General features: G+C 33.2%; 6 long non-coding RNA genes across 6 annotated transcripts; 4 read left to right on the top strand and 2 right to left on the bottom strand.

Moving 5' to 3' along the window:
• Positions 1 to 22,898, top strand: LOC124272572. Its single transcript, XR_006897357.1, has 3 exons — positions 1 to 12; positions 11,142 to 11,147; positions 22,689 to 22,898. It is a non-coding gene; the product is annotated as an uncharacterized LOC124272572 (long non-coding RNA).
• Positions 4,430 to 7,375, bottom strand: LOC124272576. Its single transcript, XR_006897360.1, has 2 exons — positions 7,338 to 7,375; positions 4,430 to 4,491 (listed from the first exon to the last, which is right to left on the bottom strand). It is a non-coding gene; the product is annotated as an uncharacterized LOC124272576 (long non-coding RNA).
• Positions 8,008 to 8,230, bottom strand: LOC124272573. Its single transcript, XR_006897358.1, has 2 exons — positions 8,198 to 8,230; positions 8,008 to 8,080 (listed from the first exon to the last, which is right to left on the bottom strand). It is a non-coding gene; the product is annotated as an uncharacterized LOC124272573 (long non-coding RNA).
• Positions 12,227 to 17,801, top strand: LOC124272575. Its single transcript, XR_006897359.1, has 3 exons — positions 12,227 to 12,280; positions 15,832 to 15,903; positions 17,662 to 17,801. It is a non-coding gene; the product is annotated as an uncharacterized LOC124272575 (long non-coding RNA).
• On the top strand, positions 13,925 to 14,815 carry LOC124272571. The gene is made up of 3 exons (XR_006897356.1): positions 13,925 to 14,141; positions 14,641 to 14,760; positions 14,792 to 14,815. It is a non-coding gene; the product is annotated as an uncharacterized LOC124272571 (long non-coding RNA).
• LOC124272570 lies at positions 16,439 to 17,606 on the top strand. Its single transcript, XR_006897355.1, has 3 exons — positions 16,439 to 16,691; positions 16,910 to 17,048; positions 17,324 to 17,606. It is a non-coding gene; the product is annotated as an uncharacterized LOC124272570 (long non-coding RNA).
• Positions 22,899 to 24,616: the final 1,718 nt, after the last annotated feature.

The raw sequence follows: 24,616 nt of genomic DNA, 5'->3' as shown, positions 1-24,616 counted from the left end.
TGCCATTAAGTGGTGATATTGATGACTTTGTTCTTCTTGTTTGATGTGCTTGTGGTTGATTTAGAAGATGTGTTACTTGTTTTCACTTTTATGTCCTTGATCGCTGATTCAAGTCCACTAAATGTAATTTTAAAACCCAAACCCAGGTTTATATTCAGTCATCTTTTTAACACTCTAAAACCATTTGAGCAGAAACCAAAAGAGGTTGAGAATATTAAGGATAAATGCGCCCTTTCCCTATGAAGTGATAAATGAAACTTAAATTTGATCTGGATATTTGATATTTGCTTTGGCAAAAATAATAGTAAATAATAGTACACGTATATAGTATACATGTATATAGTACACAACTTGTGCTCAATGTGCATTACATGCACTTCCTCAAATGATGACACTGACTTAGGTTGTTTTTATCCCAAAATTAAACCACAAGCTGCTATCATGCACTATACATTATGAAATAGTTCTGTTTCATATACCATTTTACCATAATCATGCTTTGTGTTTTGAAGTTTTAGCTCTTCTGGAGAGAAAGTCAAATGAGCTTATATGTCAAAGTACTCTATTTATTTATCAATTGTCATTGTTTTAAACATCTTCACCTCAGAAAGGGCCATTCAGTTTCCAATCTTTCTGTCATCTTGTTCTGTTTATTCATTGAGGGGAATGTTTATCACCCATGCATCTTACAGAGCCCCGATTGCTTAAAAGGTCACATGCAACGAAACAACACAACTTTGCAGATTCCTGATACCTTCGGCATGGACTTACCAAAACAAATCATGAAAATGCAAATTCAATCTTATAAAGTTGAAAATAACGCCGCTGAAAAAAAACGCGTTGGTCGGAGTTCAAACGATTCACTAATTTTCCCCCAGACTTTTCGGGGAAAACTGGTTTCAACAGCTGGCTATGCTTTCATAGCACTTCAGTAAGAGAAATAGGTTCACAAGAGCTTGGAAGTGGGGTTGTCCTGGTGAATACTGTGAAGGCTTTGTGAGAGCTATTTTTCTAATGTTTTGTTGATATTTCACAGGCTGAAGCTTTTATATGTTATGACAGTAGATTAACTGTTTATATAATTTCATTTGCCTATTTCACCACATCGCTCTTCTTACCGAAATACTTTCTCAGTTCGACACTTAAAAGCAATGTCATTATTTAGCTACAGAATTTCAAAGTGTGATATAGATATGTCGCTATCACAGACCAAACTCAAACTCTGTTTTATTGACACCTATGTGTCTGCCTGCCTGTCTGCTAATGACAATATTCAATACACAAACAAGCATCACTGACCACATGCAATTTAAACTTAACACCAATCAGGCTATACACCATAAACAAAATGCATTGATTTATGGCCCGAAGTTCGGTCTCTGTCACATTATGTAATTACACAGACAGGCAGGTGTGATACTTGAACACATGACATGTTATGATGTCTGTTGATTGCAAATGTTATACACCAAAAATGAGCATGTATTTACAAAAACCCAACATCTCTATATATACACACACAATGAGCTGGAGGCATCTGCAAATGAACCAGTTGTTACCTTGAGTGCACACCCACCCGCTCTGACTGGGTTCGCATCCCGCTTGCTTCTGCTTTTGGGAAGTAAACCCAAGTACACAATATTGCACTTTGATTTGCATTATATGCTTATAATTTTGTTTATATGTTTTTCATAACCAGCAATGTATATTATATGTCAGTGAATAAGGATAATTGTGTTTTAATTATGTTTGATTTTTTGGTTGCATGTGACCTTTGCAAGTAATTAATACATTTTGAAGATAGTGATGATTTGATGGCTGTATTGCAGTTTGCTTGACACTTTAGGGTACTGTGGACGATGATATGCTGGGTACTGTGATGCATGATATGCTGCCCAATGTCTGTTTAGAGCCTATTCTTAGTACATTCACCTGCCTCAGATTTCTAGGTTCAGGTAAAGTGATGGTTTGGTCCACAACATGCACATATAATTACCAAGAGTCTAAAATACAAAATCAGGTGAGCAACAGCACCTTGTGGCTCTATTCTATTACTTGTCTTTGGTTAATGCGTTTTTGAAAGGTCATTTTGTCTCTTTTTTAGTTCACAGAAACTGAAGACAAAGGATAGAAGACAGGTGTTTGTGCATGAAATGAGTTGAATAACTTATGAAAAGAAATTGGAGCTATAGTTTGTAATGAGGCATATCTTCATCATAGACTGAGTTTGAGTGTGTTATAATTTGTTTTATGATTAATGCATCTATAGCATTACTTATGTATATTACATGTATTTCTTATGCATATCAATGCTTTCATTTCTCTATGTACTTATATATTACTATTGATAATGAAACTTGAAACCTAAAATGATATACGTATTTGGTGTCTATGTTGTCTGTAATTAACTGAACTGTATGTAATATGCTTATGTTTATGCAGTTTTGTTCTGACTAATATTGACCCTCTCGCAGAGGCCAAATTGGGCCTCAGTTATTTGAACCTGTTGTTTATGAAAGACAACCAATCCCCACATATCTTTGCTGATCCAAACTAGTTTACTGATGTCTTCAATCTTGTCTTGTAGATATGGACCATTTTAATTGGATATATATTATTCAATTACATCTCTGGACAAGAAACCATTTTTGAAGTTTTCACCTGCATTTAAAGAATTTTAAAGCTCTGATACACCAGCATGTGGTCATGCATGTATGTGCCAACTTGAATATTATTGATACCAGCAACAAAACAAAAAAACTACTGATATGGCCTTTATCAGTATTCTGTAAATATGGAAATAATGTGCCGGTTTCTTAAAGATATGCCACATGACCTTGAACAAATCTATTGATGCTGATATGGACCTAAAACTCTTGTACTTTGTACATGCAATTGCTGTGATGGTATTACTCATTTGAATATTTTATCTGTATTTATACTCATGGAAACGAATAAGGAACACATGAAAGTACAAGTGTTCCTTTATTCTTTCCAGGTTGCTTCAACAAGGTAATTATTGCACTGTGAGCTTAAATTCTGGAAATAAATAAAAGGAACACTTGTACTTTCATGTGTTCCCTTATTTGTTTCTATGAGTATATGAAGCTGATACATCATATGTTGATGTGACCATTATATAATGCTAATGTAAATATCAAATAAAACCCAATGTTGGTTTCGATAGCAAAATATGATGTAAATATGGACCTGACACACAAGTATCTTTCAAACAGACTATATACTGGAGTTTTCCTGATGTAAATATGTATCAGATACACTGGTATCCTACAGATATATCCTTTTCCTATATGACCTGCTCATATATTATTCATAAATGACTTGAAAAATATTATTGATGTAAATATGAACCTGAAAGATTTGTATCTTGAAGTAAACCTATTGTTAATGAAATTGTTGATTTCAAGATGGACCTGATACACCACTATCACACATGATAGTGACCTAGACAACATATTATCACTTTACAGCACCTTGTCAAAATATTATTGATGTACATATGGACCTAATAGAGTAGTATTTTACAAAATGAATCCTGTCTTGATATAACTCTGATGAAATAGTATTGATGTAGATATGTCCTTGATATACTTGTATGTTTTAGACTTAATGTATCCTGAGCTTTCCATGGTGTAAATATGGACCTGATATACAAGTAGCATGCAAGTATACCCTAAATCTTTGTTGAAATATCATTGATGTAAATATGGACCTACTACAACAGTATGTTAGAAATAAACCCACTGTTGATGTTACCAAAAGAGAAAGATGATTATGTAAATATGGACTTGATACACTTGTATCTTTCAAATACACTTGTATCCTGAGTTTTCCTTGATGTATAAATATGGACCTGATGCAGTAAATATGTATCCTAGAATTAAACCCAATGTTGGTATAAATATGTAGCCTAAAGAAAGGGTGTAGATGAAGATGTAAATATGGACTTGATAGATTTGTATGTTTCAATTAGAGACTATCCTGAGTTTTCCTTTGATGTACGTGATGGACGGTAATACACCAGTATATTAGAAGTAAACCCAATGTTGGTGTAACCTGAAAAGAAAGATGATTATGTAAATATGGACCTGATACACTAGTATGTTTCAAACTTACTGTATCCTGAGTAGTCCTTGGTGTAATGTGTACCTGATACAGTAGCATCCTAGAATTAAACCCAATGTTCTTGTAACCTAAATTATGGATTATAATGTTAATATGGACTTAATACATTGTATCTTTCAAACACACTGTATCCTGAGTTTTCTTTGGATGTAAATATGGACCTGATACACTAGTATCTTAGAAATAAACCCAATGTTGTAATTAACCTAACATATATGGATTATGATGTAAATGTGGACGTGATACACTAGCATCACTCAATTAGACTGTATCCTGAGTTTTCATTGATGTGAATATGGACCTAATACAACAGTATATTAGAAATAAACACAATGTTGGTGTAACCTGAAAAGAAAGATGATTACCGGTATGTGAATATGGGCTTGATACACCAGTATCTTTCAAACTGACTGTATCCTTAGTTTTCCTTGGTGTAAATGTGGACCTGATAACCAGTATCACTCAAATAGACCATATACTGAGTTGTCTTTGATGTAAATATGGACCTGATACAGTAGTATCCCAGAATGAAACCCAATGCTGTTGTAACCTTTAAAAGATTGGTTATGATGTAAATATGGACTTGATTCACTAGTATCTTTCAAATACACTGTATCCTGAACTTTTCTTGATGTAAATATGGACCTGATGCACCAGTATAATACAGATATATCCTTTGCATGTATGACCAACTCAAATATCATTCAAATATACTAAGCTGATGTGTCCTTGCTAAAATATTATTGATGTAAATATGACCCTGAAAGATTTGTATCTTGTGATTAAAACCCAATGATGATATAACCTTGATGAAATATTATCACTTATTATGTTCTTGTCAAAATATTACTAATTAGATATGGACCTGATACAGTAGTATCTTAGAAATGTATGTGTAACCTAAAGAAAAAGAATTGTGATGTAAATATGGACTTGATACAGTAGTATCTTTCAAATACAATGTATACTGAGTTTTCCTTGGTGTAAATATGGACCTGATACAGTAGTATCACTCAAATATTATCTTGTGTATCTCTTTGATGTAAATATGGACCTGATACAGTAGTATCTTTCAAATATTGTATCTTGAGTTTTCCTTTATGTAAATATGGACCTGATACAGTAGTATCACTCAAATAGACTATATCTTGTGTAACCTTTCTTTTATGATGTAAATATGGACCTGATACAGTAGTATCTTTAGAAATAAACCCACTGTTGTAACCTTCCAACAAAATCCTTTTGATGTAAATAATGGACCTGATACACCAGTATCGCAGAATTTCTTTGCAAAACCCAATGTTGGTGTAACCTGAAAAGAAAGATGATTATGTAAATATGGATTTGATACACTTGTATCTTCTCAAATACACTGTGTCCAGAGTTTTCCTTGGTATAAATATGGACCTGATGCAGAAGTATCCTAGAAATTAAACCCAATGTTGGTGTAAACCTAAAAGAAAAGGATGAAGATGTAAATATGGACTTGATAGATTTGTATGTTTCAATTAGACACTATCCTGAGTTTTCCTTTGATGTATCGTGATGGACCTAATACACCAGTATATTAGAAGTAAACCCAATGTTGGTGTAACTTGAAAAGAAAGATGATTATGTAAATATGGACCCGATACACTAGTATGTTTCAAACTTATCTGTATCCTGTAACATGGACCCTCGACACAGTAGTATCTTCAAACACACTGTATACAGTTGTCCTTGTAGTAAATATTGACTTGATGTACAGTAGTATCCTGAAACACACTGTATCCTGAGTTGTCCTCGTTAAAATATTGACCCGATACAGTAGTATCCCCCGGAATGAAACCCAATGCTGTTGTGACCTTTAAAAGATTGATGTAAATATGGACTTGATACACTAGTATCTTTCAAATAAACTGTATCCTGAACTGTTCTTTGATGTAAATATGGACCTGATGCACCAGTATATAATACAGATATATCCTTTTGCATGTATGACCAACTCAAATATTATTCAGCAATACTAACCTGATGTGTCCTTGCTAAAATATTATTGATGTAAATATGACCCTGAAAGATTTGTGTGTTGTGAGCAAAACCAATGAATGATGATATAACCTTGATGAAATATTAATCACTTATTATGTTCTTGTCAAAATATTACTAATTAAGTATGGACCCAAGATACAGTAGTATCTTAGAAATAAACTTGATGTATGTTTAACCCAACTTAAAAGAATTGTGATGTAAATATGGACTTGATACAGTAGTATCTTTCAAATACAATGTATACTGAGTTTTCTTTAGAAATACTTGGTGTAATATTATGGACCTGATATAGTAGTATCTCTCAAATATTGTATCTTGTGTATTCTTTGATGATGTAAATATGGACCTGATACAGTAGTATGTCTCAAATATTGTATCTTGTGTATTCTTTGATGTAAATATGGGACCTGATACAGTAGTATCTCTCTCAAATATTGCCTTGGTGTATCTTGTGTATTCTTTTGATGTAAATATGGACCTGATACAGTAGTATCCAAGAATGAAAACCCAATGCTGTTGTAACCTTTAAAATGATTGATTATGATGTAAATATGGACTTGATACACTAGTATCTTTCAAATACACTGTATCCTGAAGTTTCCTTGATGTAAATATGGACCTGATACACCAGTATATAATACAGATATATCCTTTGCATGTATGACCAACTCAAATATTATTCAAACAATACTAACGTGATGCGGTCCTTGCTAAAATATTATTGATGTAAATATGACCCTGAAAGATTTGTATGTTGTGAGTAAACCCAATGATGATGTAACCTTTGATGAAATATTATCACTTATTATGATCTTGTCAAAATATTACTAATTTAGATATGGACCTGATACTGTAGTATCTTGGAAATAAACCTGGATGTATGTGTAACCTAAAGAAAAGAATTATGGATGTAAATATGCACTTCATACAGTAGTATCTTTCAAATACAATGTATACCGAGTTTTCCTTTTGAGTAAATATTGACCTGATACAGTAGTATCTCTCAAATATTGTATCTTGTGTATTCTTTGATGTAATATGGACTCCGATACAGTAGTATCACTCAAATCTGCCTTTTAAATCCTTGATGATATATCATTCATCTAGATATTGACCCGATACAAAAAGTATCTTAGAAATAAACCCAATGTTGGTGTAACCTGAAAAGAAAGATGATTATGTAAATATGGACTTGATACACCAGAATATAATACAGATATCCCTTTGTATGTATGTATGACCAACTCAACATTATTCAAACAATACCAAACGTGATGTGTCCCGTTAAAATATTATTGATGTAAATATGACCCTGAAAGATTTGTATGTTGTGAGTAAACCCAATGATGATGTAACCTTGATGAAATATTATCACTTATTATGTTCTTGTCAAAATATTACTAATTTAGATATGGACCTGATACAGTAGTTTCTTGGAAATAAACCTGATGTATGTGTAACCTAAAGAAAAGAATTGTGATGTAAATATGCACTTCATACAGTAGTAATATAATAATATAATAATAAATGGATATTTCTTATGCGCCATAGTCCATTCAGAGCATGCTCAAAGCGCTACATATAAAAAGAGTGACTAGAGTTCAAGAAGAAGATATGACAATTAGCCAAAAATAACCGTGAGAGTATTTTACAGTTATAGGTTGTAGACTTTTTTGAAGAGGAAGGTTTTGAGTCCCGATTTGAATGCTTCTAGGGATGAAGCATTTTTTATGGGAGTAGGAAGACTGTTCCATAGGGTTGGTGCTGCAAATTTGAATGACCTATGGCCAAAGTATCTTTCAAATACAATGTATACTGAGTTTTCCTTGGTGTAAATATGGACCTGATACAGTAGTATCTCTCAAATATTGTATCTTGTGTATTCTTTGATGTAAATATTGACCTGATACTGTATCTCTCAAATATTGTATCTTGTGTATTCTTTGATGTAACTATGGACCTGATACAGTAGTATCTCTCAAATATTGTATCTTGTGTATTCTTTGATGTAAATATGGACCTGATACTGTAGTATCCTAAAATGAAACCCAATGCTGTTGTAACCTTAAACTGATTGATTACGATGTAAATATGGACTTGATACACCAGTTTTTCTTCAAATACTTTGTATCCTGAACTTTCTTTGCATGTAAATATGGACCTAATACACCAGTATATAATACAGATATATCCTTTGCATGTGTATGACCAACTCTCAAATATTATTCAAACAATACTAAGCCTTCCGATGTGTCCTTGCTAAAATATTATTGATGTAAATATGACCCTGAAAGATTTCGTATATGTTGTGAGTAAACCCAATGATGATTTAACCTTCCGATGAAACATTATCACTTATTATGATCTTGTCAAAGTATTACTAATGAAGATCTGGACCTGATACTGTAGTGATTTAGAAATAAACCAATGTATGTGTAACCAAGCAAAAAGATTATGATGTAAATATGGACCATGATGCAAGCAAATATATATATGCAAATATATATACCCTAAAAACGGCTATGGACCTAATACACCAGTATCTTGAGAAATAAACCCACTTGGCTTTAAATCCCAGTTGAGAAAGATGATTATGTAAATATGGATTCTGATACACTGTTAAAAAGTTTCAAATACACTGGGCCTGTGTCCTGAGTTTTCCTTTGGTGTAAATATGGACCGACACAGTAGTGTCTCCTAAAATTAAACCCAATGTTGATGTTACCTGAAGAAAAAGGATCATGACGGCATGGACTGATGATAGATTTTGTATATTTCCACTTCAGACTGTATCCCCGAGTGTTCTCTTGATGTACGGTGGACGCATCTACAGCAGTATATTAGAAGTAAACCCAATGTTGGTGTAACTTGAAAAGAAAGATGATTATGTAAATATGCAATTGATACACTTTGTATCTTTCAAACACACTGTATCCTGAAATTTTCTTGATGTAAATATGGACCTGATACAGTAGTATCTTAGAAATACACCCACCGGGTGTAACTCTTTACAAACATGGATTATGATGCAAAATGTGGACGGATACACTATTACTCACTCAAATAGACTGTATCCCTGAGCTTTTCTTGATGTAAATATGGACTTGATACACTAGTATCACTCAAATAGACTGTATCCTGAGCCTTTTCTTGATGTAAACCTAAGACACTTTGATGAAATGTCATTGATGTAACTATGGGACCTAATACACCAGTATTTTAGATAATACAGATATTATCATTTGCATGTATGACCAACTCAAATATTATTCCAACAATACTAAGCTGATATGAAATAAACCCAATGTTGGTGTAACCTTTAAAGAGAAAATGATTGTGTGAATATGGACCCGATACAGTAGTATCTTTCACATACACTGTATACTGAGTTTTCCTTGGTATAAATGGACCTGATAGTAGTATCCTCAAATCTACCTTAAATCCTTGATGATATGTCATTCATCACAGATATTGACCTGATACAAAAGTATCTTAGACATACAAACCATCAAGCTTATTGTTTTCCAGGTTTCTTCACGAGGTATCTATTACACTGTGGTGAAATTATGGGAATAAATAAAGGAATACTTGTACTTTCATGTATTTACCTTATTCGCTTCCATGACTATAGATATTGATTAGGTACCTGTGTTGATATACTAGTATAGCAATATGCACCTCTTTATTTATGAGTTTGTGCTATATTTAGATATGTATTTAGATAACCAACTTGTTACTAAACTGCATATATGTACTACGACTGAAAGCAATGTTTTCTATGTAAAATACTGTTTTGTGGATGAGATGTGCCTCCATTATGAACATGGAGCCATATTAGGATGAATGGTGTTACCTATTAGCTGATACATGAGTTAGCTTAGCGACTCACAATAGTGATAAACATTTATCACATACAAATATGTATGTTGCAAAGCTTTTTCATTTCTTAGGTTTTGCTTTCTATTACTTCAGTTCTCTGTTGATTTTAAAAATGATCACAGTGAATGTTTATACTGGCTACAGTAGCTATGCAAATCTAATTAGTCGAAATTTTGATATTTGTGTTTTTTGTAGACTTCATTCAGATATTGCTGTGAAAAATTACAAATTTACATGTTTGTGTTTAATCAGTTCCAATATTTTGTTAATTGATCATACTTAGTATGCTTTGTATTAGTTGATTAAGCATTCATTGATGCTCTCAATAGTTGAAATAAACAGTTTTTTGTATTTCTATCATGCTTTACAAATGTGAAATCTACATTTTGTCGTATTAGAACACAGGAATATATTGGAAAGCCTTTTTTTCCCGGTTTCAATTTGAACTGCACCTTGAATGTTGTATCAAGCCATGTCATAACATTTGCGTGAATTAAAAGGGTCTAGAAAACATATTATTGTTGCATTGTACCATTATATATACTGGACAAAATAGTTAGGGATATTGGTATTTTTATTATTGATATTTTATCAGTGTGTCAGTGAATAAATACATCCCTAACTTATTTTGTCCAGTATATAATGGTACAATGCAATAATACTATGTTTTCTAGACCTTTAATTCACACAAATGTGTGACATGACGATACAGCATTCAAGGTGCAGTCTCAAATTGAAATAAGGAAAAGGCTTCTCAATATATTCCTGTGTTCTATTACGACAAAATGTAGATTTCACATTTGTAAAGCATGATAGAAATACAAAAAACTGTTTGTTTTCAACTATTGAGACATCAATGAATGCTAATCAACTAATACAAAGCATACTAAGTATGATCAATTAACAAAAATATTGGAACTGATTAAACACAAACATGTAAATTTGTAATTTTCACACAGCAATATCTGAATTGAAGTCTACAAGAAACACAAATATCAATATTCCTCACTAATTAGATTTGCATAGCTTACTGTAGCGAAAGTATAAAACATTCACTGTGATCACTTTTAAAATCAACAAAGAAGCAAGAAGTAATAGAAGTAAACCTAAAGAAATGAAAAACTGCAACATACATATTTGTATGTGTCAAATGACATCACTATTGTGAGTCGCTAACTCCAACTCATGTATCAGCTATTAGGTAACACCATACATCCTAATATGACTTTCCCATGTTCATAATGGAGGCACATCTCATCACAAAACAGTATTTTTACAAAGAAAACATTGCTTTCAGTCGTAAGTACATATGCAGTTTAGTAACAAGTTAGTTATCTAAATACATATCTAAATATAGCACAAACTCATAAATAAAAGAGGTGCATATTCCTATACTAGTATATCAACACAGGTACCTAATCAATATCTATAGTCATGGAAACTAATAAGGTAACACATGAAAGTACAAGTGTTCCTTTATTTATTCCCATAATTTCACCCACAGTGTAATAGATACCTTGTGAAGAAACCTGGAAAACAATAAGCAGTGGTTGTATGTCTAAGATACTTTTGTATCAGGTCAATATCTAGATGAATGATATATCATCAAGGATTTAAGGCAGATTTGAGTGATACTACTATCAGGTCCATATTTACACCAAGGAAAACTCAGTATACAGTGTATGTGAAAGATACTACTGTATCAGGTCCATATTCACACAATCATTTCTCTTTTAGGTTACACCAACATTGGGTTTATTTCATATCAGCTTAGTATTGTTGGAATAATATTTGAGTTGGTCATACATGCAAATGATAATATCTGTATTATCTAAAATACTGGTGTATTAGGGTCCATAGTTACATCAATGATATTTCATCAAAGTGTCTTAGGTTTACATCAAGAAAAGCTCAGATACAGTCTATTTGAGTGATACTAGTGTATCAAGTCCATATTTACATCAAGAAAAGCTCAGGATACAGTCTATTTGAGTGATAATAGTGTATCACGTCCACATTTTGCATCATAATCCATTTTGTTAGGTTACAACAGTGGGTGTATTTCTAAGATACTACTGTATCAGGTCCATATTTACATCAAGAAAAGTTCAGGATACAGTGTGTTTGAAAGATTTACAAGTGTATCAATTCCATATTTACATAATCATCTTTCTTTTCAGGTTACACCAACATTGGGTTTACTTCTAATATACTGGTGTATTACGTCCATACGCACATCAAGGAACACTCAGGATACAGTCTAATTGAAATATACAAATCTATCAAATCCATACTTTACATCATAATCCTTTGTCTTTAGGTAACATCAACATTGGGTTTAATTTTAGGATACTACTGTGTCCTGGTCCATATTTACACCAAGGAAAACTCAGGACACAGTGTATTTGAAACATAACAGTGTATCAAGTCCATATTTACATAATCATCTTTTCTCTTTAGGTTACACCAAGAGTGGGTTTATTTCTAAGATACTGGTGTATTAGGTCCATATGTTTTTCAATGATATTTCCCTAATGTTTTTGGTATATATATATTTGCATGCTACTTGCATACTTGCATCAGGTCCATATTTACATCATAATCTTTTTTGCTTGGTTACACATACATTGGGTTTATTTCTAAGATACTACAGTATCAGGTCCATATCTAAATTAGTAATATTTTGACAAGAACATAATAAGTGATAATATTTCATCAAGGATACATCATCATTGGGTTTACTCACAACATACAAATCTTTCAGGGTCATATTTACATCAATAATATTTTAGCAAGGACACATCAGGTTAGTATTGTTTGAATAATATTTGAGTTGGTCATACATGCAAAGGATATATCTGTATTATATACTGGTGTATTAGGTCCATATTTACATCAAGGAAACTTCAGGATACAGTGTATTTGAAGGATACTAGTGTATCAAGTCCATATTTACATCATAATCAATCATTTAAGGTTACAACAGCATTGGTTTCATTCTAGGATACTACTGTATCAGGTCCATATTTACATCAAAGAATACACAAGATACAATATTTGAGAGATACTACTGTATCAGGTCCATATTTACATCAAAGAATACACAAGATACAATATTTGAGAGATACTACATTATCAGGTCAATATATTACATCAAAAGAATACACAAGATCTGAATATTTGAGAGATACTACTGTTATCAGGTCCATATTTACACCAAGGAAAACTCAGTGTATACATTGTATTTGAAAGATACTTTCAAGCCATAGGTCATTTAAATTTGCAGCACCAACCCTATGGAACAGTCTCATCTCTACTCCCATAAAAAAATGCTTCATCCCTAGAAGCATTCAAATCGATTTCTCAAATACCTTGTATCCTCTTCAAAAAAAAAAATGTCTACAACCTATAACTCAGTAAAATACTCTCAAAGATACAAGTTATTTTTGGCTAATTGTCATATCTTCTTCTTGAACTCTAGTCACTCTTTTTATATGTAGCGCTTTGAGCATGCTCTGAATGGACTATGGCGCATAAGAAATATCCATTTATTATTATATTATTATATTACTACTGTATGAAGTGCATATTTACATCACAATTCTTTTCTTTAGGTTACACATACATCAGGTTTATTTCCAAGAAACTACTGTATCAGGTCCATATCTAAATTAGTAATATTTTGACAAGAACATAATAAGTGATAATATTTCATCAAGGTTACATCATCATTGGGTTTACTCACAACATACAAATCTTTCAGGGTCATATTTACATCAATAATATTTTAGCAAGGACACATCACGTTAGTATTGTTTGAATAATATTTGAGTTGGTCATACATGCAAAGGATATATCTGTATTATATTCTGGTGTATCAAGTCCATATTTACATAATCATCTTTCTTTTCAGGTTACACCAACATTGGGTTTATTTCTAAGATACTTTTGTATCAGGTCAATATCTAGATGAATGATATATCATCAAGTATTTAAGGCAGATTTGAGTGATACTACTGTATCAGGTCCATATTTACATCAAAGAATACACAAGATACAATATTTGAGAGATACTACTGTATCAGGTCAATATTTACTCCAAGGAAAACTCAGTATACATTGTATTTGAAAGATACTACTGTATGAAGTGCATATTTACATCACAATTCTTTTCTTTAGGTTACACATACATCAGGTTTATTTCCAAGAAACTACTGTATCAGGTCCATATCTAAATTAGTAATATTTTGACAAGATCATAATAAGTGATAATATTTCATCAAGGTTACATCATCATTGGGTTTACTCACAACATACAAATCTTTCAGGGTCATATTTACATCAATAATATTTTAGCAAGGACACATCACGTTAGTATTGTTTGAATAATATTTGAGTTGGTCATACATGCAAAGGATATATCTGTATTATATACTGGTGTATCAGGTCCATATTTACATCAAGGAAACTTCAGGATACAGTGTATTTGAAAGAAACTAGTGTATCAAGTCCATATTTACATCATAATCAATCATTTAAGGTTACAACAGCATTGGGTTTCATTCTTGGATACTACTGTATCAGGTCCATATTTACATCAAAGAATACACAAGATACAATATTTGAGAGATACTACTGTATCAGGTCCATATTTACATCAAAGAATACACAAGATACAATATTTGAGAGATACTACTGTATCAGGTCCATCCATATTTGACAGATACTACATCAGGTCCATATTTACACCAAGGAAAACATCAGTATACATTGTATTTGAAAGATACTACTGTATCAAGTCCATATTTACATCACAATTCTTTTCTTTAGGTTACACATACATCAAGTTTATTTCTAAGATACTACTGTATCAGGTCCATACTTAATTAGTAATATTTTGACAAGAACATAATAAGTGATAATATTTCATCAAGGTTATATCATCATTGGGTTTGCTCACAAGACACAAATCTTTCAGGGTCATATTTACATCAATAATATTTTAGCAAGGACACATCAGGTCAGTATTGCTTGAATAATATTTGAGTTGGTCATACATGCAAAGGATATATCTGTATTATATACTGGTGCATCAGGTCCATATTTACATCAAGAAAAGTTCAGGATACAGTGTATTTGAAAGATACTAGTGTATCAAGTCCATATTTACATCATAACCAATCTTTTAAGGTTACAACAGCATTGGGTTTCATTCTGGGATACTACTGTATCAGGTCAATATTTTAACCAAGGACAACTCAGGATACAGTGTGTTTAAAAGATACTAGTGTATCAAGTCAATATTTACATCAAGGACAACTCAGTATACAGTGTGTTTGAAAGATACTACTGTATCAAGTCCATATTTACATGAAAGAACACTAGGATACAGTTTCTTTGAAGCATACTAGTGTATCAGGTCCATTTTAATAATCATCTTTCTTTTCAGGATACTACTTTCATTGGTCCACTATATACATGTAAAGAACACTCAAGGATACAGTATAGTTTGAAACATACTAGTGTATCAGGTCCATATTCACATCAATCATTTCTCATTTCTTTAGGTTACACCAACATTGGGTTTAATTCATATCAGATACTGTTGTTGGAATAATATCCATAGTTGGTCATACATGCAAATGATAATATCTGTATTATCTCTGGACTGGTGTATTAGGTCCTTTGAAACATCAATGATATTTATCAAAGTCCATATTTACATCAATCATCTTTCTCAGGATACAGTCTATTTGAGTGATACTAGTGTATCAGGTCCATCTTGCATCATAATCCATTTTGTTAGGTTACAACAGTGGGTTTATTTCTAAGATACTACTGTATCAGGTCCATATTTACATCAAAGAAGTTCAGGATACAGTGTGTTTGAAAGATACAAGTGTATCAAGTCCATATTTACACATAATTCAATCATCTTCTTTGTATTTGAGGTTACTACTCTATCAGGTTTATTTACTCAAGAATACTGGTGTATTAGTCTCATTTGAGTACTGTCAATGATATTTACATCAATGAAAACTCAGTATATATTTGTATTTGAAAGATACTACTGTATCAAGTCCATATTTACATCATAATCTTTTCTTTAGGTTACACATACATGGGTTTATTTCTAAGATACTACAGTATCAGGTCCATATCTAAATTAGTAATATTTTGACAAGAACATAATAAGTGATAATATTTCATCAAGGTTATATCATCATTGGGTTTACTCACAACATACAAATCTTTCAGGGTCATATTTACATCAATAATATTTTAGCAAGGACACATCAGGTTAGTATGTTTGAATAATATTTGAGTTGGTCATACATGCAAAGGATATATCTGTATTATATACTGGTGCATCAGGTCCATATTTACATCAAGAAACTTCAGGATACAGTGTATTTGAAAGATACTAGTGTATCAAGTCCATATTTACATCATAACCAATCTTTTAAGGTTACAACAGCATTGGGTTTCATTCTGGGATACTACTGTATCAGGTCCATATTTACATCAAAGACAACTCAGTATATGGTCTATTTGAGTGATACTGGTTATCAGGTCCATATTTACACCAAGGAAAACTCAGGATACAGTAAGTTTGAAAGATACTAGTGTATCAAGTCCATATTTACATACCGGTAATCATCTTTCTTTTCAGGTTACACCAACATTGTGTTTATTTCTAATGTACTGGTGTATTAGGTCCATATTACATCAATGAAAACTCAGGATACAGTCTAATTGAGTGATACTAGTGTATCAAGTCCACATTTACATCATAATCCATATATTTTAGGTTACAAACATTGGGTTTATTTCTAAGATACTAGTGTATCAGGTCCATATTTACATCAAAGAAAACTCAGGATACAGTGTGTTTTTGAAAGATACTAGTGTATTAAGTCCATATTTACATCATAATTCATAATTTAGGTTACAAGAACATTGGGTTTAATTCTAGGATACAACTGTATCAGGTACATATTTACACCAAGGACAACTCAGGATACAGTAAGTTTGAAACATACTAGTGTATCAGGTCCATATTTACATAATCATCTTTCTTTTCAGGTTACACCAACATTGGATTTACTTCTAATATACTGGTGTATTATGTCCATACGTACATCAAGGAAAACTCAGGATAGTGTCTAATTGAAACATACAAATCTATCAAGTCCATATTTACATCTTCATCCTTTTCTTCAGGCTACACCAACATTGGGTTTAATTCTAGGTACTTCTGCATCAGGTCCATATTTATACCAAGGAAAACTCTGGACACAGTGTATTTGAAAGATACAAGTGTATCAAGTCCATATTTACATAATCATCTTTCTTTTTCAGGTTACACCAACATTGGGTTTAATTCTAATGATACTTCTGCATCAGGTCCACATTTACACCAAGGAAAACTCAGGATACAAGTGTATTTGAAAGATACAAGTGTATCAAGTCCATATTTACATAATCATCTTTCTTTTTGGTAACATCAACAGTGGGTTTATTTCTAACATACTGGTGTAGTAGGTCCATATTTACATCAATGATATTTCAACAAAGATTTAGGGCATGCTGCTTGTGTATCAGGTCCATATTTACACCATGGAAAGCTCAGGATACATTAAGTCTAAAACATACAAGTATATCAAGGACATATCTACATCAATACTATTTCATCAGAGTTATATCAAGACAGGATTCATTTTGTAAAATACTACTCTATTAGGTCCATATTTACATCAATAATATTTTGACAAGGTGCTGTAAAGTGATAATATGTTGTCTAGGTCACTTCAATATATAGCAATATTTGTGTGATAGTGGTGTATCAGGTCCATCTTGAAATCAACAATATCATTAACAATAGGTTTACTTCCAAGATACAAATCTTTCAGGTTCATATTTACATCAATAATATTTTTTCAAGGCCATGTAAACTTAAGTCATTTATGAATAATATATGAGCAGGTCACATAGGAAAAGGATATATCTGTAGGATACCACTGTATCAGGTCCATATTTACATCATATTTTGCTATCGAAACCAACATTGGGTTTATTTGATATTTACATTAGCATTATATAATGGTCACATCAACATATGATGTATCAGGGAAAGTTCATATATATTCATAGAAACAATAAGGAACACATGAAAAGTACAAGTGTTCCTTTATTTATTTCCAGAATTTCGCTCACAGTGCAATAATTACCTTGCTGAAGCAACCTGGAAAGCATAAAGGAACACTTGTACTTTCATGTGTTCCCTTATTCGTTTCCATGAGTATAAATACATATAAAACATTCAAATGAGTAATATCATCAAAGCAATTGTATGCACAAAGTACAAGAGTTTTAGGTCCATATCAACATCAATAGATTTGTTCAAGGTCATGACATGTGGCATATTTTTAAGAAACCGGAACATTATTTCTTTATTTACAGAATACTGATAACGGCCATATCAGTAGTTTTTTTGTTTTGTTGCTGGTATCAATAATATTCAAGTTGGCACATACATGCATGACCACATGCTGGTGTATCAGAGCTTTAAAATTCTTTAAATGCAGGTGAACACTTCAAAAATGGTTTCTTGTCCAGAGATGTAATTGAATAATATATATCCAATTAAAATGGTCCATATCTACAAGACAAGATTGAAGACATCAGTAAACTAGTTTGGATCAGCAAAGATATGTGGGGATTGGTTGTCTTTCATAAACAACAGGTTCAAATAACTGAGGCCCAATTTGGCCTCTGCGAGAGGGTCAATATTAGTCAGAACAAAACTGCATAAACATAAGCATATTACATACAGTTCAGTTAATTACAGACAACATAGACACCAAATACGTATATCATTTTAGGTTTCAAGTTTCATTATCAATAGTAATATGAGTACATAGAGAAATGAAACGTGATATGCATAAGAAATACATGTAATATACATAAGTAATGCTATAGATGCATTAATCATAAAACAAATTATAACACACTCAAACTCAGTCTATGATGAAGATGTGCCTCATTACAAACATAGCTCCAATTTCTTTTCATAAGTTATTCAACTCATTTCATGCACAAACACCTGTCTTCTATCCTTTGTCTTCAGTTTCTGTGAACCTAAAAGAAACAAAATGACCTTTCAAAAAAAAGCATTAACCAAAAGACAAGTTATAGAATAGAGCCAAAAGGTGCTGTTGCTCACCTGAATTTGTATTTTACACTCTTGGTAATTATATGTGCATGTTGTGGACCAAGCATCACTTTACCTAAACCTAGAGAAATCTGAGGTAGGTAAATGTACTAAGAATAGGCTCTAAACAGACATTGGGCAGCATATCATGCGTCACAGTACCCAGCATATCATGCGTCACAGTACCCTAAAGTGTCAGCAAACTGCAATACAGCCATCAAATCATCACTATCTTCAAAATGTATTAATTACTTGCTTAAAGGTCACATGCAACCAAAAATCAAACATAATTAAAACACAATTATCACTTATTCATGACATATAATATACATTGCTGGTTATGAAAAAACATATAAACAAAATTATAAGCATATAATCGCAAATCAAAAGTGCAATATTGTGTACTTGGGTTTACTTCCCAAGAAACGAAGCAGCCGGGATACCGAACCCAGTCAGAGCAGGTGGGTGTGCACTCAAGTGTAACGGCTGGTTCATTTGCAGATGCCCTCACGGCTCATTGTGTGTGTATATATAGAGATGTTGGGTTTTGTAAATACATGCTCATTTTTGGTGCATAACATTTTGCAATCAACAGACATCATAACATGTCATGTGTACAAGTATCACACCTGCCTGTCTGTGTAATTACATAATGTGACAGAGACCGAACTCGGGCCATAAATCAATGCATTTTGTTTATGGTGTATAGCCTGATTGGTGTTAAGTTTAAATTGCATGTGGTCAGTGATCGCAGTTGTGTATTGAATATGGTCATTAGCAGACAGGCAGGCAGACACATAGGTGTCAATAAAACAGAGTTTGAGTTTGGTCTGTGATAACGACATATCTATATCACACTTTGAAATTCCTAGCTAAATAATGACATTGCTTTTAAGTATCGAACTGAGAAAGTGACTCGGTAAGAAGAACGTGTGGTGAAATAGGCAAATGAAATTATATAAACAGTTAATCTACTGTCATAACATATAAAAAGCTCGCGCCTGTGAAATATCAACAAAACATTAGAAAAATAGCTCACACCAAAGCCTTCACCGAGTATTCACAGGACAACCCACTTCCAAGCTGCGCGAACCTATTTCACTGCGCAAGTGCTATGAGCGCAGCCCAGCTGTTGAAACCAGTTTTCCTCCGAAAAGTCGGGGGAAAATTAGTGAATCGTTTGAACTCCGACGCGCGGTTTTTTTCATCGCGTTATTTTTCAACTTTATAAGTTGAATTTGCATTTTTCATGATTTGTTTCGGTAAGTCCATACCGAAAGGTATCAGAATCTGCAAAGTTGTGTTTTACGTTGCATGTGACCTTTAAGCAATCAGGCTCTGTAAGATGCATCGGGTGATAAACATTCCCCTCTGTGAATAAACAGAACTTTCAAGATGACAGAAAGATTGGAAACTGAATGGCCCTTTCTGAGGTGAAGATGTTTAAAACAATGACAATTGATAAATAAATAGGTAACGACATAAGCTCATTTGACTTTCTCTCAGAAGAGCTAAAACTTCAAAACACAAAACATGATTATGGTAAAATAGTATATGAAACAGAACTATTTCATAATGTTATGAATTGCATGATAGCAGCAATGGTTTAATTTTGGGATAAAAACAACCTAAGTCAGTGTCATCATTTGAGGAAGTGCATGTAATGCACATTGAGCACAAGTTGTGTACTATATACATGTATACTATATACGTGTACTATTATTTACTATTATTTTTGCCAAAGCAAATATCAAATATCCAGATCAAATTTAAGTTTCATTTATCACTTCATAGGGAAAGGGCGCATTTATCCTTAATATTCTCAACCTCTTTTGGTTTCTGCTCAAATGGTTTTAGAGTGTTAAAAAGATGACTGAATATAAACCTGGGTTTGGGTTTTTAAATTACATTTAGTGGACTTGAATCAACGATCAAGGACCGCAAAATTGAAAACAGAGTAGCTTTATCTTCTAAATCAACCACAAGCACATCAAACAAGAAGACAAAGTCATCAATATCCCCCGCAATGGCAAAATACTCTTCATGAATATGTCTACGAGTTATGATTATGTCAAATGTTTTGGCGTGTATATAGCAAAGTGGAAGGAGAGTACTGAGAGGTTTCAAAGTCCTGCTCCAGAAAGGAGCACTACCACCAAATTCAGTTGAAGCAAAAATTGTTGCCATGGAAATGCAAAAAAAAAAGAAAGAATTATTCAGAAATCCAGAACTACCAAAAGGCACCAGTTCACCACTAGACCTACCTATGTATGAAATTTGGTGATGAAACAGTGAACAGTTTTTAGTTCTGCTCCGGAAAAGAGCACTACCACCAATTTCAGTCTAAGTCAAACTTGTTGCCATGGAAACGCACAAAATATTTTGTTCAGAAATCCAAACTACCAAAAGGCACCAGCAGACCACCAGATCTATCTATGTGCCAAGTTCGGTGAAGAATAGTGAACGGTTTTAGAGTTATGCTCCGGAAAAGACAAATGTGCAGGGACGCACGGACAGGTACATTTTAATACCCCCTGCAAAATGCGTTGCGGGGAATAATTATCATCCAGAATTAAAAAAATTGTAATAAAAGGAGTTTTAATGGAAATAGTGTCATTTGATGATCCAAAATGATGAGATTAGTTAGATAACAACATACTGGCAAACAAGGATAAGTTGAGAACCGACCTCACAATTAACGTATCGCCAGTGGAGAGTTAACCACGCCCCCAAAAGAAAGGGAGATAACTCTCAAAAGGTCCGACAACATCGCTGTCAAAACCAACTGTCAAGATGGCAGTCGTGATATCGTTTAGAGACATTCCCGATGATATTGGCCTGAAATATTTGCCTTATGAACCTACTTTGCGGCAAAAACAACGTGGAGTGGCTTTTAGTTCGGCCTCATACCTTCATTCCGTTACTTTCCATTCATGTTGTGATAATATCGTGTCGATTTGCGGGAGGATTTATAGAAGTCAACGGAAAACCGAAGCTCCTCATGTAATCAACTTGTCCCTTGACAGAATTCACAAATCGCTTCACTGACTTCCATTGTAGCTGCAAATGTGGGTGAGTAGTACACTAAATAACCTCTCGGTGCCTTTCCACTTTATGGCATAAATCTGTTGGGGTTTTATAAGCATATATAGATATCAAATCAATTACACGCCTGTGTGCTGGCCGCCTAGTTGTTGACAATGAAACCCATGTTATCCCATATAATTAATTTATAAATTTCTATCATCGCGGAAAGAAACAGATTCTGTAATAAATGTAAGAGGTAAATGTAATATCTGTTGTTAGGGCATTATGGGAATAAAACCATGTAAATGTATTTTCTTCTCAATTATATTATATATTATATATTCCTGCTGTCACAGTTCTGTAACAAATGTATTCACCCTATTCTCTTCAGTGCAAGTGGAAAGTGTTCCCATGTACTGGCACTTGTCCTGATACTGGAAGGCTGGAAGATATCAGGCTATCAAGCCATTCCTTCACAGCCCTCTTCCACTAGCCTGCCTCAGCAGTGGGATAAACCAAGGGGACCAAAGATTGAATCTGAAGCAGTGTCACAGATAATTATTGCCAGGCCTGGAAATCTCAATAGGAAAAGGAGACCTGTGATGGCTACATTCAATGACAACAGGTGATGTTATTATATAATTTCAAGTTTTATTTCAGATTCTGAAGTTGTTTTATGAAAATGATGTATCATAATGCAAGCATTACCTATATGACATTTTACTCCATGATCATCAGATATTTCCAAGGTAGAAAATACTCATCACAGTTTAGAAAGCAATATCAGATGACTATTGAGCAGTTGTTTGCATAAATATTACAGTTCAGTTAAGTGAACAAGGAACAAGAGCACGCATACAAAATATTCATTGACATTGCAAGTTTTAACATACACAAATACAATATTTGTGACTAATACTTTTTGTACTTGCAGGAAAGTTCAAATACAGGAGTCTTACATGTCTCTGCTGCACAGTATGAAGAGATTCCTATTTCATACCTGACAGATACATGTACCAGCACCAGTCAGACAGTTGACACACACCAATAGGTCCTCAGGTTGTTGGATCAACTCTTGGACATCAAGTAATTAATCTTTATCTTGAATTAAATATGGCATAAAATTGGTCAAGAAACAGCACACAAACCAAATTTGATTTACTGAGGAAAACAAACTTAAATGCAATTTTTTTACCAACAATTTTGAATTTTTTTACCCTTCCAATGGCATTTTCGACCACCACTCTGTGTGTTGCAATTTTCACTGTTTCTGCCACATCAGACACACACATCTGACTTATACCTGGTGCAAAAGGGGGAATGTTGAGGCGTAATCCAGTGGCCCTTATTTCCTTTTCAATATTAAAGCCCTTGTCTGCCATCAGACCATCTCCCACTTTAAGTTTCCCACACTTAACCATTTCTCTGAGGAGGGACAGATAACCACTTTTTTCAGTTAATTCTTGTCTGATATCGCCCCAGAAAACAGCATTGATATGAATGTAATTGAACCTCTTGGGTCCACACCAATGAGACCTTTCAGGGTAGTACTTGATTTGTAATCTGAATATGCTTGACTTTGCCTTGTCAGTGAAGAGGGTCTCCTGAATTTTTATTTCTGTTCCATCAATGATACTAAAAGTGTTTGAAATTCCTGGCTAAATTTTGAAGGCATATGTTGCTGCAAAAACATCACGGTGAGGCCAAATTGACACAGATCCAAACCTGTAATATAAGTAATTTATCCAATTTGAAAACGCAGTACTGCAATCTTGGGGTGATATCAGAAACAACTTTGAGAGATGTTTAAAATCAAAATTCTGTCTAAGTTTAATCAGAACAAGCAAAAGCTGGTCTTCAAGACCCATACACTTCAAACTGCTAACTGTTCTGGTAAATTGAAAAGGTTCATCATCAGCATTGCCAGGGACAACAAATTTAAATATTTTCTGAAACTGTTCGTAGGGAAATCCTGTGTAATACTTGTAATCTTTATTCTCTATATTTTTACAAAAAGAATACACATCATGCTTAACATTTTTAGCACTAATTTTGGTGTTGATCTGCTGGGCTCGCATGAGCTCCTCCTTTTCTAGGATCAGTTTGGCCATATCTTCTTTGAGTTGCTTGTTCTCTGCAGCTGGAGCCAGCATATCCAGTGGCAGAGGACCTGTAAAGCAATTACAGCTGTTTCAAGCAATAATACATTCTACAGGGAAGAAATGATCTGGCTAGTTTAGGGCACCAAACTCATTATTAGGCCTGAAACAGACTTACCTATTATCAATCTGACTTGTTGTAATGTTTAAAAATGCTTTG

This window comes from Haliotis rubra, unplaced genomic scaffold (assembly GCF_003918875.1).
Source record: "Haliotis rubra isolate DU_JTF1 unplaced genomic scaffold, ASM391887v1 Scf1702, whole genome shotgun sequence".
NCBI classification, from domain to species: domain Eukaryota; kingdom Metazoa; phylum Mollusca; class Gastropoda; order Lepetellida; family Haliotidae; genus Haliotis; species Haliotis rubra.
This window is presented reverse-complemented; position numbering and strand designations above follow the sequence as displayed.